The sequence below is a fragment of the Gavialis gangeticus genome, unplaced genomic scaffold (genome assembly GCF_001723915.1).
Source record: "Gavialis gangeticus isolate Ggan-Ray unplaced genomic scaffold, GavGan_comp1, whole genome shotgun sequence".
NCBI classification, from domain to species: Eukaryota; Metazoa; Chordata; order Crocodylia; family Gavialidae; genus Gavialis; species Gavialis gangeticus.
Window position 1 is genome coordinate 47,020,473 of NW_017728995.1, and position 18,110 is coordinate 47,038,582.

The 18,110-nt window shown below is 39.9% G+C and overlaps 1 protein-coding gene across 1 annotated transcript in view; it reads left to right on the forward strand.

The window, feature by feature from the left end:
• IRS1 (insulin receptor substrate 1) overlaps positions 1–12,273 on the forward strand; it is a 95,291-nt gene extending 83,018 nt beyond the window's left edge. The window contains exon 3 of the mRNA XM_019503637.1: positions 11,234–12,273. The gene's annotated coding sequence lies outside the window, so the exon portion shown is untranslated. The remainder of the gene's footprint in view (positions 1–11,233) is intronic.
• Positions 12,274–18,110: the final 5,837 nt, after the last annotated feature.

Here is an 18,110-nt window from a genome sequence, read left to right on the forward strand (position 1 = left end):
GTAAGGAGGGAGATTGTTCTAACTTTTGCGTTCTTGGGTATGGAAAAAGTTAAATGGTATCTGAAGCTTATTAAGAGCAATGAAATTACACAAATAGGAGCGTGGTTAATATAGGTCTGCAGGTTTCTTAACTTAAAATGATTATTTCAAGTTAGAATGAATACTGAGCTGTATCAACTTCTTCAGGAGAAACATGCAGAAAAAAGTTAATTTTTTTGTTGATTATCACTTTTTAAAGAATGGAGGAAAAGGCAAGTTGTAAAGAATAAATATACTGTAGGGCCTAAAGGAAGGAATGAAACATTTTGAATTAAACTCCTATATTTTAAACTCTGTTTTGCCATGGACACGGAATCGCTGTATGGTTTTGGGGGAAGTCATTGCATAGTAGGGCTGTGTGAAACAGCACTGTTTCGTTTCAACTTCCATTTCGCCATTTCGAAGGGACAGGGTTTCATTTCACTGTTTTGAAGCACTGTTCCATTTCATTTTGTCAAAATTATTTCGCTGTTTCAACACATTTTGACGTTTTGCCTGTAGGCTGTAATGGGGAATCATGAAAATGCCTATAACTTCATAATTTCTTGCCTGATTCAGATGCAAACTGTAGGGATGGTAGCCCCTTCTGAGGGCATGAAGCCCGCCCCATTTCAAGGAGATAGGTGCAGGGGTTTCTGGGAAACTGCACCTCAAACTGTTCAAAGCAAAACTTGTATCGCTTGCCGGGAGTGGCACCCTACTGTCATCCCGTGCACAGTTCTGGGGTCCCATGCCTGTGGGAGGGCTGTGGGGCTGGGGCCAGCACCAGCACTGGGTTCTTCCCGGTGCTTGGCACGGAGGTGTGCCAAGCAGACTCAGGTGGCCAGCAGAACTGGGGGCCCGCGCCTGCTGGGAGGTGTCTGGCACAGCCCTGCAGCCCTCCTGGGGGGTGCGGACTCCTCCAGATCTGCATGCATGGTTTCAGCAGGTGATTCATGGTGATTGCTGGCTGAGGAAATGGCTCAGAGCTGCTGCCACCATCACCAGCTGACAGTGACAGCCTGCTGTCATCCTGCATTATCTGGGGGCCCGCACCCCCCCAGGAAGAGGTGGGGAAAGCGATCAGAGTCCTGGGGAATCAAACAGGGGGCTGGGGAAGTGAACCAGGAGCTGGGGGAAGGTTCCCGAACATTCCCTAGTTTCTGGTTGGATTCTCCATGAGCCCAATCTTTCCCCCAGGTCTCTGATCATTTTCCCAGCTCTTCCCAGATGGTGCAGGCCCCCAGATCTCTGCACTGAGTTTCAGCAGGCTGCAGTTTTATTGGCAGCCTGCTGAAACCCTGCACACAGAATGGGGTCCCATGTCTCCTGGGAAGAGCTGGGGGAAGTGATCAGAGAGCTGGGGAATCAAACAGGGAGCAGTTCTTCCCCACTCTTGTCCCTTCCTATCCTTAGTTTCTGTTTAGCTGCATTCAAGCCCAGCTTCGAAACTCAAAACGTTTTGAAACTTTTGAAACGTTTTGCGTGCCCTTGTTTTGTTTCGAAGCCTCTTGTTTCGTGTTGATTTTGCTTTTTTGAGCTTCAAACTCAATGATCTTCCGAGGTCCCTTCCAGCCCTAATGTCTATGAAACATGTTGAAACAGCTTCAAAACAAAACACCTGTCAAAATTTTGCACAGCCCTATTGCATAGTTCTGCCTCGGCTTCCCATGATGTAAGCTGAAGTTACTGCTACGCTATGTTTGTAATGCAGATTAATGAACCAACATCTGCATAGCATTTTGAAAAAGGCATTTCAGATGTACTCTCCTCTTGGCTGTTCGGAGGGAATTGCGGCCCTTTGATATCAGAATTATACTTGTAACTGAGTGGTCTATAATCAATATGGAAGACCAGGATGACTGTCTTCTGTAGCATATTTGACCAGGGCAGATGTGCAACATTACACTGAATGATTAGAACAAAATGAGATTGTGATTGCAGTAGTTTAAGGAGTCTTTTCTACTCATCAGGTCAGATACCATGATGATGAACATGGTATAAATACCTAGATGGGTTGTTCTACTATAGCACAGCCTGTATTTCTTTTAACATAGGATCATTACGTAATATTCCCATGGGTATGTCCTTCTTCTGTTGAAGTTAATGACAGTTTAAATCAGCAGTTCTGCGTCTTTCTGAGCACATAACCCCACGTTCTGGCAGCTGACAGCCCCACTTTTAGCACTAGCCTGACTTTCAGTCGATTTTTTCCATTGGACTTGCAGTATGGCTTCTGAGTGCTATGACACCTATTTTGGGAACCACTCATTTCAACATTCATTTAGGTATGGTTAGCACTGGCCCTTTGAAACATGCATTGCATCCTTCTCTGTTGTTGTAACTCTTAAGCAAGGATTTCCAGTGTGCTTAGAATGTATATTTTCCTCTTGCCCTCTTGTGTGAATATACAGCATTAGACAAAACACCAAGACTGATGGGGGTTTCTTTGAACATAATTTGATTTCAGTTTTGCACAAAGCTGGAATCCTGTTTTAAAAGTGTACTTTAGCTTTCTTGTCACTGCTGTAATATAACAATTCTCTGCTACTTCTTTGCAACTAGATAAAATTGTTCTGAAGAGTAAAATTTAAAGAGATTGTAATAGTCTGTAGCTGCCTTGAAATCTTGTCCTAGAATTTGCTTCTAACTAATGCTTCTGAAGTGGATAGCATATCAGTCGATAAATATTAATTCAGCAAACAAGTCCATTTATGCTATTAGTGTCCTTAAATAATAGCATGGGCAATATTTCATGCTTTCAGAATTGCACTGAATGAAACTATAAAAAAGTAGAAAAACAGGGCTGTAATTATTTGATCATTTGATTATTTGAAACACATAACTTGTGTTTGTTTTATTTATAGCTGTAACCCAGTCAGCACGCAGAGCCTGCTAGGTGCTTTTTCCTGTCTCTACTTAGTGCAAACTCAGGATCTGCTGCATAATTTTGGACTAGAAATTAATCCCTTGTACTGTTCCACATCAACATATATTTCCTGTTTTTCTGTCACTTGCCTTCAGGAATAAATAGGCTCAAAAGAATTGTTTTGAAAGCTTAATCCAGATGGAGATAAGCATTGTGGCATGAGTTCTCCAGCTAGTTTCACTGAGATCTGATTAATTTGTTTGGTGTTTGTTTTGAGGTTAATCCCATTGAAATCCGGATATTTTGATAGCTAAATTTGCAGGGGAGGAGTGGAAGGGGTATATTCCTATCTTTCAGAGCTCTTTTTCTTATAGTAAAAAAATCAGTTCATATTAGTCTTGACTCTTTTCCCTTTTTTTTTTTTTTTTTTTTTTTTTTAAGTTAGCAATTCTATTTCGGGACAGACCGTGGTGTCTTCTCCTTCAAAAAGAACTTTGTGGTCCTTTTCCCTTGAGGCCTTTTCCTCCTAGGAATTCATGTTACAGATTCCTTCATTCTACCTCATGTAATCCTCTGTAATGCAAAAGCTGCGTTTGGAAGGGTTGCTTGACAACAAATACTTACAAACACCTGTCTAAAAATATTATTCAGGTTGCAAATGTCACACGCTCAAAATATAGGTAAACCTTAATTCTGCTTCCCTGTACACATGCACTTTGATTGTTTGGGACCATGCAGTTAGGGACCCCTTTTTCCCACTGGGCTCTTCCTCTTCTCAGGATGGATAGTATTTAGGGATTGAGGCAGATATTAAATACCATATTTTCTTGCTTACCACGTATCCACAAGTAAGACACACTTTTTGACTGGAGAAACATTTTTTCCAGTGTCATGGCTGAATCCTGACTTTAGCCAAAAGTTACAGTATTAATACTTCTACAGCCACTGCTGAATTGACAGCACCTTTTGGCTTCTGTCTCGCTGGGCTTTTCTGTTAACTGAGCATGGTGGTCATTGCAGTATATGTGAAACTGCCCAGTGTTCTCTTAAAATAAGGTTTAATTGTGTGTTTAATTAGCTACACAAGTTTGTGGGTTTGTTAATGTACCTACAAGCAGTTAGGTCATCGCTTTCCCCAGGGGAGAAGAGGAACTGTTTGTAATGTTGGTTAGATTGTTGAACTCCTACGGTAAAAGGAAATACAAAGTAGTGTTCTGTTGTTAAAAACTCCCTTTGAGGAATGAATTGCATAATGAAGATGTTATACTGCAGGATACTTCCTATTGATTATCTTAGGCTGCTTAAAAACATTAAAAAAAAAAAAATCCCACCAAAAAACTAACACTTTATTTTAAACTCTGTGTGCCCCTGCTCCAAACCCCGCACGTGCCCAGAAGATTGAATCTACTTTAGAAAAAAGCACCAACAAGCTCTGGCGAAGTACCTGATCTATACAGATGCTGCAGAGTTAGGTCAAACTAACACGCTTCCTATTCCCGTAAAGTGCTTTTTTTGTTTTGTTTTTTTCAATATCCGTCAGCGCGCTTAGACTCCAGGTCTTAAATGTCACTTGTTTTGTACAGTACAGCCTACTGAAAATTTAATTGAAGTTTTAAAACTTGGATGGTAAGGAATCATAATATGAATAGTTTTAAAAATCCACCAAATAGAGTTTTTAAATGAAAAAGATGTGATCCTTATTTTTCATTAAAAATTAATGCCTGAATGCAAAAAAAATGTGCATGGTCTGTTAAAGTTACTTGTTCTGATTGCCTGGTTGACTAGGTATGATAGGTTCAGGTTTGTAGTGTTTCATAAGAAAGATATTTATATACTGTGTGCCTTAAGACTCTTTACAGCCCGTTGAAATAAAAGGGATCAAACTTTAAAGTATACTCAGCATTTAGATTAACTCTGTTCTCATTTAATTTTATCCAGACTTAGGATAAGTTAATGCTGAATGTTTTTGAAAATAGCACCAAAAGATGTAATATTAAAACAGAATGACTGAATAGAATGACTAATGTGCATACTGAGCCACCTGTTCTTCTTTAAAGTTAGTTGGTATATTTTTTTCAAAGGAAGAAACTAACTGGGGTTAACAGTTGTTCTCTGCTTCATACTTCTCTTGCTGTGAGCCCAGTACTGCAAAGTTTGGATACTGTCCCTGCATTCACATTGTCTTGGATTGTCTTTAGTGGGATGTGGGGGGTGCAGCACCTTGCACGGCTGGACTCTTAAATTTCAGTGACCTGAACATTGTACCGTCCACAATAAGGTACTGCTTTTTGTTGTCATTATTTGTTTATTTTTGTTTTACAACATCAGCAAACTTTGTCCAGTGAATATTGAAGCTATTAACATGAGGATACACATTTTGCAATCTGATATTTATACTGTATGCTGGAAGTTGAGATTTGGGAGGGGAAATGAGAATCAGTGCCAGCACTGGCCTTATCAAAGAAACAACAACATAATTAAAGGCTTCCAGAAGCCTTAAAGTAGCATCATGAGAGGTTTTGAGATGAATTGGGTGAACCAAATCTAGTCAGAATCAGAGTTCTCTGATTTTATGGTAGTCTTCTTTTACTGCATTTCTTCCTGAAGCAAAGCCTTTTTCTCCTCTATGTAGGTTGGAATGCAGCTTCAGCCAATTACGTAGCCTGGATTATTAAAGCCTGTAGAGAGGGCAAAGGAATCTAAACATTGTTTCTTATAAAACTGCAGCAAATAACCAACAAGAACTTCATTTAAAATGTAACACATTTCCATGGGGAATATTTTTCTGTGAGTTTTTTTTTCTATTTTATACAAAAAAAACAAGTTTGTATGCTACAACTTACTGCTCTGCAACTAGGCAAAATGATGGAAAGTTATTTTTCTTATTACTTATCCATGTTACTATAGTAACTTGGAGAGGGTAATACTAAAAAAAAAAAAAAAAAATTGTGTTTTTTCTAAATGCAGCAGTGAGGATTTTTTTCATCTAGCCATTTAGTTTATTGATGTTTGACACAAATAACAAGAATAATTACATTTCCAAAACTTCAAAGATAAAAATAATAACTTAGACATATAGTGCTTGATCAGAGTCAGCTGTATTCAAGCTTCTGAATTTCCATATTAAAGTAAGAGATTTCTTGCAGGATTTATTTCCATTCACAAGCTGGTGAATTCCTTTTTTCAATATCTTTCTACACGAGCCCAGACAAGCAGCTTGTTTCCTGTTCCCTACAGGTGGAGACAGACATGAATACAAGCAATAATGGTGTCCCTCCCTTCTGTATTAGACGTTTGCCTGCTGTCACTCCTTAGTTTCCTGTCTCTAGCATGTGAAGCCAACCTCTCTTGCTGATTGAACTTGATGAGTTTGTTTTCTAGTGATATGGGAAAGCGGGTCGAGTGACTTGACAGGCTCTAAGAGTGAATTTAAAACAGATTAATTCTTATAGTTGTTCCTTTGCCGGTTAGTGTTTAACTTGAGCCCAAGGGTAAGTGTTCTGTAGATTTGGCAGATGTTCATTTGCTACTCACTAGCTTCTGCTTAGCCTCCGCACGTGCTGAAATACATTCTGGATAGCATCATAGGAAGGTAGGGTTGAAAGAGACCTCACAAGGTCATCTAGTCCAGGCCTCTTCTGGAGGCAGGATCATCCTTGACTAAACCATCCCAGCCAAATATCTGCCTAAGCTAAGTTCAAGGGGTCTTGGAAACTAGTTCCTGTATCTGTAATTCTTCCCCCAAACATAATATTTCAGTATAAATTGTTGCTGGGAGGGAGGGAGGATTCCTTTTTAGTATTGCCTAGTAGGGCTGTGTGAAACTTCAGTTGCTGATTTCGATTCGGAGGAGATTCGGCTTGATTCGGCGGCCAAATCTCCAAATCGAATCAGGAGACCCATTAATCTCTCTGAATCAAATCAGAAGCTTTCAGTTTGATTCAGAGATATTTCAGTGATTTGGTCATAGACACAGCTTTATTTTTCTATGTACCTCAAAGTACCAGGTGCAGCTTGTGAACACTGAGATGGTGGGACGGATGGAGCATCTCATGGGAGCACGAGGGGGGGGTCTTGTGTGCTCGGTGGTGAACTCTAAAGTGGACCAGAAGTACTTTAGAGTTCACCGCCAGGTCCGCCTTGGTGGGCGTGGGGTGCCCCCTGCCAGGGGTTAGGGGGGCACCTGGGTTCCCCCCACGGCTGATCGTGGAGCTGGGAGGCGGGGTGGGGGAGTCCCCCACGTACTTGGCAACAGACCCGGAAGTGGGCTGGAAGCACTTTCATGGGACGATTGATCTGCCTATCTCAGCGTTTGAGCCACGCCTGGTACCTTGAGGTATGTAGAAAAAACGTATAAAGTTGTCTGGCCGAATCACTGATTCTCCAAACTGGAATTGAATCTTCAGATTCAGCCTAATCTAATCAGGACAGTGATCCGAATCAGCGAATCAAATCACTTTTCCCCGAATTGGGCTGAATCTGAATTGAATACCGCCCGCTTCACACACCCCTATTGCCTAGACATACCAGTCGGTCACTACAGAGTAGTCATGGTTTCTAGTTCTGGGTCTTTGCTTATACTTCCAAGGCTTAACCTTTTTTCTTTTATTCTGTCTCAGTATGTGAGATTTTTTTCCAATGCAGCGCCATTTATCTTTGTCATCTTTCCCATTAATCTTATAGAGCCATTTGATATGCTAGTTCACACCCCATGTTTATTTTATTTCTCTGACATTTGCAGTTGCCCTAAGTTTTCACTCCTTCCCATAATAATGTTCATCACTTTTTCTTGAAGGAGAAAAAGTATGTTCTTAACACAAGGGAGTGACAACAAATTGTCTTTTTTCATGAGAGAGTATATCAAGGTAAAAGAGGTAAAAACCCCTATAGTTTTACATTCCCCATCTGAAGAGTATTAGAACTACAAGCTGCTTTGTTTTGAGTAGGATTTTAACTTACGTTAAAATCGAACTTTTTTTTTTCCTCTGGCTAAAGGCAAGGCATGCTAGGCTACTGTCACTTGAAAGAAGGTTCTTTGGTTAGCAGCTAATATCTATGAGCAGAAAATAAGAGATCTTCCTTGAAGTGTAGAGAAAAAGAGTCCTGCTTCTTCTGCTTGAACAGGTGAAGAAAAAAGTGAGGTGAAATAGGAGAGGGAAGAACAGCATGTGCATAATGAGGGAATAGAGGAATTAAGGGAGGGGAGGCAAGGAAGAAATTAAACATTGATTTGCTGTCCTTCAGTAATTAACCTTGAAATGTCTACAAGACTGTAGATTGAGATTCTTTCCACCAAATGGACACAGGAGTTTGCATTTGAAAAAAATTAATTTCTGCAAAGTCTATAAAACCCTTCCCTGAGAGAGAGGAGAGGGTTGAGAGAGAAAGGTTGGGGGTTGGAAGAACATGAGCTTCCCTTTCACCCACATTCATACAGTTATCAAGCAGGGGCCATAAACTTTTTCACTTGTCCAAACCTTCAGGCTACTTGTTTGGCCAAAAACTTGGCAGTTGGGTAGGAAACCACTTGTGTTCAGCAGTGATGCAACTGCTCAGGCCTTGGAGAGAATGGTTTTTAGTTGAGAGGCAATAAAAATTGAGTGTGATCAGAAATATGCAAGATATACATTAGTTTGGCACTGTTTTTGCTTTGGAAGCAGGACTGGACCTCATCAAGAGACGCATGCACATGCTGCTTTATCTCATCAGGCTGACGTGCACAGACGGATAGATAGACAGATAACGTATTTAAAAAGCTGTACTGATTTCCTTCTGTCACCTTAACAGAATACCTAAGGGGCGGGGGGGAGATGGTGCCTTTCAAAATGATTTTCAGGGCTGTTCTTCAGGGATTGAATCCTGAATTAGAAGTCCCTAATATAGGAGGAATGTCATGTGGAGCTGATTCAGTTCTCTTCCCATGACTTTAACTGACGGAAGGGACCAAGCCCAGTCGCTTTGCCTAACATAGGAGAACTTGGAGAAACTAAATTAACAGTAATTGCCTGTTTATGAAATACATGAAAAAATAAAATGGGTATTTTGGGGTACAGTGAAGAAAAGCTCATCTAAGACTTGTTAAATCTAAATTATAGCCTGTTGGTGTTGGATAGCAATGGTGTAATTACCTTGTTTAGTTCTATTTTGAATTCCTTTTGTCACTACTCATGCTGCAATTAACATACTAGAGCAACCATTGTCCCTGCTTTCCATTGCTCTTTCATTCTCATACAAGATTGAAAAAACTTGTTCTTTACCTTATAAGGGACACTTCTACAACAATTTAAAAAAGAAAATAGTTTTTATTAGTCAGACTTGGGGGGAATCTTCTGGTTTCACCTAGTATAGGTTTGTCTGTGAGAGGGAGAGTCATAGGACCTCCCATGAAAATGCTAAGCAACCAGTGCTGTTTTGGGCTGGACATGGTATACACAAAGGCTTAAATTTAGCACTTAAATGAGTGCTTGCAGCTTCATTAGCAATGAGGGGATTGTGCATGCACACATCAAGACTACAAGGATTGGTCATAAATGAACATTTTGGTGCAGCTTCTAAACACTTTGATCTATATTTGAAAGACCTTTGATCTATATTTTTGGACCTAAGAGTACAGATAGTGGTACTGTAATGGGAATTAACACTTGCATACCTTCTGACATTTTCACGGTATTTACCCTGTCTTTTCTGGTACCTAGATATTTTACAAAACCTGACTGTTGGACTCCTAGTTTTATTCATGTGCCCAGGTAGAGTATATCTCGTATGTAATATGTTGTCAGCTTGAAGTATTTCTAGTGGAGAACATATGCTGCATTATCTTAGTGTTCTCTCTCCTGCCCATCCATTGCAAGGACACATCCACTGAAACATAAGCAAAAGGTAGCCACTATACACACCACTGTTGTGGACTTTGGAGCATATCATTATCTGAGGATCTCTAGCCACTTTGAAAAGGTGGTATTTTTTCATACTATTTTACAGGTAAGACACCTGGTACATGCAACAAAAACAACATAAAAAGGTATTTCCAAAAATTGTCACAGCAAGGCTGATGGTAAAGTTGATTAAAGAACCATATTTTGCAGCTACCAAAAAGTCTGCTCTACAGTGCCTTCCATTTGCTTATTTGTTATGTCGTAGAATAACTTGCAGGGACTCTCAGATAAAGTATCTCACCTCGCTTCATGGAAATACGTATTTCATCATTCTTTATCTCTCCTGTGATGAACAGTTTTCTAATCTAGCCAGAAATGTTTCCGTGTATGCTGGATTCCTTAAAACCTGGGAATTTCATTGACCACTTTGTGGCTGTTATCGTGGTAGAGAGGAGGGAAGACCAATAGGACAGTCTTAATTACCGTATAACAGTTTTTCCACTGTTGTCAGTGTTTTTGTATTCCATTACTGTTCAGTTTAAGTTTGGGTAATGTAGTGTACCAAGTGCATCTGACATTTTGTGAGAGGCATTTTGTCCTGCTTGCCTGGAGGTAAGTAATTATGTCTTTCTGTCAAATTCAAGACAGAGTTTGAACTGAGTCAAATTATGTCACAGTGCAGTGATTACCTTGCTTGTTTTATATGGAATTATCCTGTAATTGGCATAGGACTGTGTTACTAGCATGTTGTATGACAATGAACACAGTAGTGGCAGTTATTCAGAAGAGAGTTTTTAAATTGGAGGCTGAAATGTTTCTTTTACTTTTTTTACACCCTTGGAGTGGGTCCCCCCAGCTCCAGCCCTGTGCTGCAAATTAGCAGTGCAGGGAATGCCTGCATGTGTGAAGCATTCAGTGTGTGGCACCGCGTGGGGTATGTGCTGCCACAGACCTGTATATCTCTGCTCCTCTGGACACACCCTGTAACTTCTGTTGATGGTGCTTACTGTGTGATGCAAGGCATCTCCCGACTCCTCCCAGCTCCCGTTCTCCTCAGATAAGAAGTTGTGCTTGTGTATGGTTAGAAGAGCAGGACAGTGGGGACAGATACTTAACCAGTTTCCTATGGATTGGGTACAAAAATGTTCTCATTAGGGTAGTGGGCCTGAACTTATTTTCCTTGGTATAGAACTTGTTAAAATATCAATATAGACTCTTGGAATTGCTTTTACACGTGTGACACCCTCACATGTTTAAAATTATATTTTTGGTTACTTCAGCTTTTATTACCAGCATCTGCTTTTGTGATTCACAGGTATGACTATAGTTAAATGTATATGTAAAGGTTTTTTGGTAAGGTGCTAAAGTCTTAAGTTTCAGTGATGCATGACTTGCTTTATTAAAAGCAGTAATTATAGGAAGTTATTTTTAAATGCCTATTATGGTAATGTTCTTTCTTTTTTGATTTCAGAATGATGACCTATACAACCTCAGCATATCCTTCTTGTAACTCATGGGTATCAAGACTATAAATGTTTCATGTATCACAACTAGGACCTCACATCCTCTTCCTCCTCCTCCTCTGTAGATGGGTACGATGCATCCAGTTCAGTTTGTTTACTTTACACAAACCTCAGGAGTTCGTTGACTGAACTGCACATTCTTTGTTGTGCCAAGCAAAAGCACTGTGACACCTGGACAATGAGTCTTTTACTTCATCCTCTGCTATACAGACTTAGCTGGCCACAATGAACTGATGTGCCCACCACTGTGTCATGGTGAGAATGAGTATTTTACTAGCACATTTACACAATACGTTAAACTTCATTTGCTGCTGAAAATCTATATGACAAATCATCATTGTAAATTATTACATACAAACTGTTAATGTTGGTTGAAGAGTATTAAATATTTAACATAGGTTTTGATTTATACATGTACTTTTTTTAATTAAAACGTAACTTTTCCTACAGCACATCTTTTTTTGATGTGGAACTGAGGTATACTATATTCTGTTGTAAACAGAGTGGGGAACCTGCTTAAAACAAGACTTCTAAGAATAGAGTAGGGTACTATTCTTGTTTTAAGATTGTATTTCAGAAAATAATATAATATGAATCATTGGTCCTTGGGCCTTGATTGTACAGTCATATTTACTGATACTGTCAGTTGTAAAATAACCCTGATGTTGAGCTCAGTTCTTTCCGAAAGGAACATAATTTTGTACTCCTGTAAAATAATAGTCTGTAATAACAAAAATGAAGACAAACTTACTGTACATGGTATTTACAAGTGTCAGCTTGAATTCATCAGTTGCACAGGATCGTAAGAAAATCAGAAAAAAGAAATCAGAGTCTTCCATTGTATATATTGTAAAAACAAAACAAAACACCAAAACACAAAATGAATGAATTCTTCAAAACCTTCCCTGGAATGAAAAATGTGGGTGTTTGTAAATTCTGGAAATTTCTTTCTATGCGTAATAAACTAGATACTGTTTTATCTGCTTTATTTTTTCCCTGGAACATTGTCTTAACTGTCTCAAATTGTGCCACGCTCCTTTGATACGGTCTCATTGTGTGTTACCAGGAATGGTGGCAGGTTACCATTGAGTTTGGTACATCACAGTTGAAATCCTGGGTATAGGTAGTTAATAGGGAACACACATCCCTGCATTACTTCATATATGTTGTTATTTCACATGTCTGGAGAATTTCAGGATACAGTCCTTGGACTATTCAAGGGAATGAAAAAAACACTGAGTGGATTAACTGGACGTACTTGTCAAGACCTTAACAAGAAAGTATATGAAAAATGGCCCAGCTGGTCATCTGGGGCATTTATATGTGGGGAAGGCGGGGAGGGAAACTTTAATCAGAGTGGCTCTGAAAGCTGCTCTAATAAAACTGCCTGGAGAGTCTCATGTATCAGTGTCCCTGTACTTAAAAATTGCAGCATTGTTGCTTTAACTAAAGCTTGTTTGAGTTTAGTTAAATTGTCCCCACTACCATTTTTAAGTGTGGGGATGCTCTTGCATGTGACTCTGGAGTCTGCTGGAGCACAGTAATTACCATGCTCCAGCAGACTTGATTAATAGAGACTGCTCTGATGTGCTGTAATGACAGCACGTTGGAGCAGCTTTGCATGATCCTTGGAGATCAGTGCATGCAGAATGGCAGGGAGCTGCTGCTGCTTTAGCACTGTTCTATGTTCCTGGTTGGGCCTGTGCTTCTCGTTTCATTCATAGCACTTGTGTGGGGCTTTGCTGTTTTGTTGGGGCGGAGTGACGGAAGTCTTGCTCTGGTCTTGGATTTCCATGCAAAAATATGGTTAAGTGGTAAGTAACATGAAGTTGTATTGTCCCTCTTAGTCTATTCAGCCACTGTTAATGTAGTAACAGCAGTCTAAGGAGAGGCAGGCCATCAGAGTAGCAGCAAAACCAGAGGAATGGCCCTGGAGCCTACAAGGATTTTGGATTTTTGAGATGGGTGGGATTACAGAAAGCTACTGGCTTTGAAATGCTTGCCTGTACCCAAAGAACGCTTCCCTTTAGAGAAGCTAATGCCAGAAAGTCATGAACCCGTGTCTATTTATTTTGTTTTGCTTTTCTCTGTAGGAAGTGGACAATCTAGTCTAATGTAGTTAGTCCATTATTCTTAAAAGGCATTGTCATGTAATTTGCTAAACAGCCATTAATGCTTACATAATAAGGGAATAATTCATGTAAAAGAAAAGCCACATAAATGTCAGACTAACACTAAAGTTGATACGTTGCCCCTTTTTTCATTTAATCTTGGAATCCTCCTTATTATGGGTATAAATTGCAGTGAAAACTTGCATGTGTTTTAAAGCAAAAACCTTGCACCAGCTTCGTCTAGTTTAACAAACGAACATAAGTGTTCCCTGTGCTTCCTTCAGTTTCTGAATATTAGCCAATGCTAACTTTGATAGTGTAGTATTTCACGGCCAGTGCATTTTGTGTTGTTTCAGATCATTTGCATGCTTTAGCAATTGCTAAAATGGTTTTAAAGGAAATATTGAATCTCTTACTAATAAAAATAGAAGTATTTTCCAACATTCATCTGAACAAATCTGGTACAACAATATGGGTGTTTTTACTTAACCTAGTTTAATAATCAACATTTGCCATCATTGGATGGAAGGCAGTGTATGGGAGTGTGGGGAAGCAATCTTCCATTTCTGTCACTAGTGGTATAGACAGTGCTACAATACATAAAGTAAATTAACAGAATGGCATTGTTTTTCATTGTTTTTTGTTATAGCGGTTATTTTTTTTAGTACAACTAAATATGCTTATTCAGCAAATACTGATTAAAAGGCCTCATGAAGCAAAATCCTTTCATAGTCGACACAAACTTAATCTTTTATTCACCTAGATTTTACACGTGTAAATTCCACAGTTGACTTAAAATTGAACATTATGAAGCAAACTCTGTTATATTAAAGGATGAACTCTTCAAGAAATATGGTACTACCGTGTTCTTTTATGCAATGTCATCCTATTACAAAACAGTCTCACAAATAGGATCAGTTTTACATCCATGAAGTGAAGTAAAATAAATTGATTTTGGCTTTGTTTTGCCTTGAATTGTTTTCAAGTAAAAGTTGCCATTACATACAGTTTTATTTGTTTGGGACATTTTCAATTTGAAAATCAGTGTAGTTGTATATGTGGCAATTCTACCAGTAGAGAATAAATAGACCCTGGGTTGGAAAAAGATTGAACCAGTCTGTGGTGATTTTAGTACTATTTTATGCACTGTATTCCGAGAATTGCTATATTCAGCCTCAATTTGCTGCCTACCTGGCTCGTAATACCATGGAACTGTAAACAAGTCTTGATCCTTTTAGTCTCTGACATTCACCTGGTTTGCTAACATTTTAAATGTCAAATGTCTCCAATAACATGCATTTCTCAAATGTTAAAAATATTCCCAATAAAGGCACAGTCAGAAATAGAAAGTAAGGCATGACCATGTGATAGGTAACTTCTCAAAGTACCTTCTTTCTGTCTGCACATTTAAGAACTGGACTAAGAAGATGATCTTGCTGTCAGCAAATTTTTACCTAAAAAGACAATTCAGTCTTTCTCTTAATTGTGTCCTTTAGGAGATGGGTGTATCAAGATGTTTTAAATAGATACTTTGTTAACTTTAAAACATGTACTGCATTTTAGATGCATAGCCCTGCAATATCAGTGATATAATAAGTGCATGTGAACAGTGTTTAATATTTGCTTTGCAAAATTTTTTTGGGGGGAGGGGTTGTGGTGATTTAATTTTTATTTATTTATTTATTAAGTGAACAAGTTTCCAATCTAGGAAAATGTTAAGGGATTTGGGGCTTGGCTACCCAGGAACTTTGGTATGGTGAGTTAGGGTAGTAGTGTGGTAAACTAGGTTACATGAGCTTCTCTTCACTAAGTACCCCTAACTCCCTGGGTGGATGTTTTTAGTATGTACTAAAAGAGAGGTAACATACTGTGCTTTAAAAAAGAAGCAAAGCTGAAACATTTCCGCATGTGGATAACCCAGTATAATTTACTGGCATTGTAAACTAAGGCAATTACAATAGCATCTAAAACACTCCTTAAAGAGAAATTATATTAAATGTGATGAATTCATGTAATGCAACAAATAGGGCACCATCTTTTCTATACTATTGTACGTCACGTTGCCATTCCTGGGGTCATCTTTATAGCTTGAGACTGGCACAGCTCCCTTCACTATTGTTTTGGGGTTTTTTTACTCCAGTAGACATCAGTAATTGAATAAAGCACGGGTCAAAGTGTCTATACCTCTGGAGGAAAGAGGCTACTCTCAAACTTCTTTAGTTGGTTCCTTCATGACTAGGGTCATCAAGGGAAATTCCTGTGGGACCTCATGCCACAAGCTAATGCTCCAATTCTCCATTAAGGCACATTGGGTGTGTCTACACATTGCCCTTTGTGTGTCTACATGTGATTGCCTTCTATGTCGCTGTAGCAACATGTTCCCTGTGTATAGTGTGCTGCTATGGCCGTGTAGCAGCAAAATCTACCCGTGCACTGTGGGCATGGCACAGTAACTGCACGTTGCCATACAGCTATGTGTAGATGCTCCCATTAAGTATTTTTTCTTGGTTTCAGCGCTCCCTTAGTAGTTTTTCAGTGCCTTGGTGGCTAAGTACAGATAATCAAAAAGCCCGAGGCTGAATTGCTTTAGTCTTTGAAGATTAGTTTAAGTTGCAAGGATTAAACTGAGAAACAACTGGACAGACATTCACTTTTGATTCAGGAAATGCATCCATGTACCTGCAGTGGCTCAGGCTAGAAGCCGGGGGGTGCGAGAGCACAGCTCTCTGGCATGTAGCCAGCATAGGCTGTGTGTTGGCTTCCTCTTCCTGCTGCCTTTGAGGTCTCTGGGATTTGCAGTCCAGAATCGCAGCAGGACTCTGCAGGGTTGCCCTCTTTCTCCTTCTAGGTGCCTCTGTGATTTGTAGTCCACAGTTGCAGCCAGCAGTAAGTTTTTGGCAGGGCAGGGCAGCTCTGTTTTCAGGGAAGGGAAGTTGAATGCCATGGTTGTCAGCTGAGCTGCAGTAACCAAAGCTGATGCCATCACCAGGCTGAAAATTTAGCCTTAGGCCATCACTTGAAATCGTAGCACCTTGCTCAGTCTTAACCTGCAGTAGACTCTTAAGAGGGTAGTGATTTGCAGACATGGTGCCTTATGCATTACTTTTATCCTGATGTCATGTTGCAAGCCACTTGCTAGTAAGGTCTACGATCCTATGTGGAAAGGCATGCAGAATGATGCAGTCAAGTTCCTTAGAATGCAGAGGGATGTAATTTGTTGTGTTAGTCAGATGTCACCTAGAAGGCAGAATAGATTTTCACCTTAAATCAGGGGGGTCAAGCTTACCTGGCTTTGCAGCATACCTGAACTGGTGTGTGGGTTGGACCAGGGACTAACCCCTTGCAGAATGCCCATAGTACCTGGCCCTGCCTGCACGCCCGACACTGGCACAAGGCAGATGCTACCCCCAATGTGTGAGCTGTATCCAGTGCTTCATGCAGGCTGTGTTTGATATACTTGTTATAGAACAACCAAAGTGTGTGTGTGTGTGTACACGTACGTAGGTATAGCCCAAGTTTTCATGAGCTGAAGTTCACTTCATCAAATGCTGTACTTCATCACAGCATCTGATGAAGTGAGCTTTAGCTCACAAAAGCTTGGGCTATACATAATCCCCAATGAGACGCTGTACCTTCAAATTCAGCAGTGATGGAGCACAACATTTAATGAAATGAGCTTTAACTCATGAAAGCTTGAGTTGTAGATAAATGGATGTACTTTCCTTAGTCTATAAGGGCATATCTACCCTGCCTTCAATTAGAATGCCCTGTGCAACAGCTGTGTGACTCAGATTTCACTCAGGCCCATTTGGAAATTTCTTTGGCTTATGGGCTCATGGAAAGTTTATTATCCAGTATTTATTTTGTTATCAGGGGTCACACAGTGCACTCCATGCCTCTCACAGCTGGCTCCATCCCTATTTGAGGAATCCCATGTGTCCTTGGATAATTAACATTGCAATAAGAATGATGAAAACTACTATGAACGACTTGGCTTTTATCAGCTTAGCTTTTTGCAAACAAAAATTGCTTTTCTGTTGGTAGTGACTTCAGTTCCACTCAAATGGTATTGGAGTTCCACTTTACCTTGCCTATCAACTAGGTCAGGTTCTTCTCATACCCAACTGCTTATCCCACTCTTTTTCATAACCATGCGATTTTATTTTTGTAGTAGCTATCTACCAAGTATCTATATTTTAGCTACATTTTTGCTTGGTTTCAGCTTCCAGGAGATAGTTATATTTCAGATTTTTCCCAGCCTGAAACTTAGTCCTAGAGTTGGGGAAACCAAACTCTTCCCTTCCCCGCCCCCACCCCCATGCCCCTTGGAGAGAGTTATTTTGATACATCTCATGTTTTCAGGTGACTTAACTTTTTTTTTCCCCCCACAAGGCTTGCTTTTCTAGTTGGACTCATTCAACAGGTTTGTTTGTACTTTTTTTTTATGTTACATTCTGAGAAGTACTCGTTTCCTAAGATAATTGTTGCATACTCATAGATTCATAGATTCATAGATTAAGGGTCAGAAGGGACCTAGTAGATCTTCTAGCCCGACCCCCCGCCAGGGCGGGAGAACAACAAAAAACCCCAAAAAGAGAAATGGGACTCAAACGAGTCCAGCCAGGTAGGCATCCAGCCTCTTCTTAAAGACCCCCAGGGTAGGGGCCAGCACCACTTCCCTTGGAAGTTGGTTCCAGCTCCTAGCCGCCCTAAC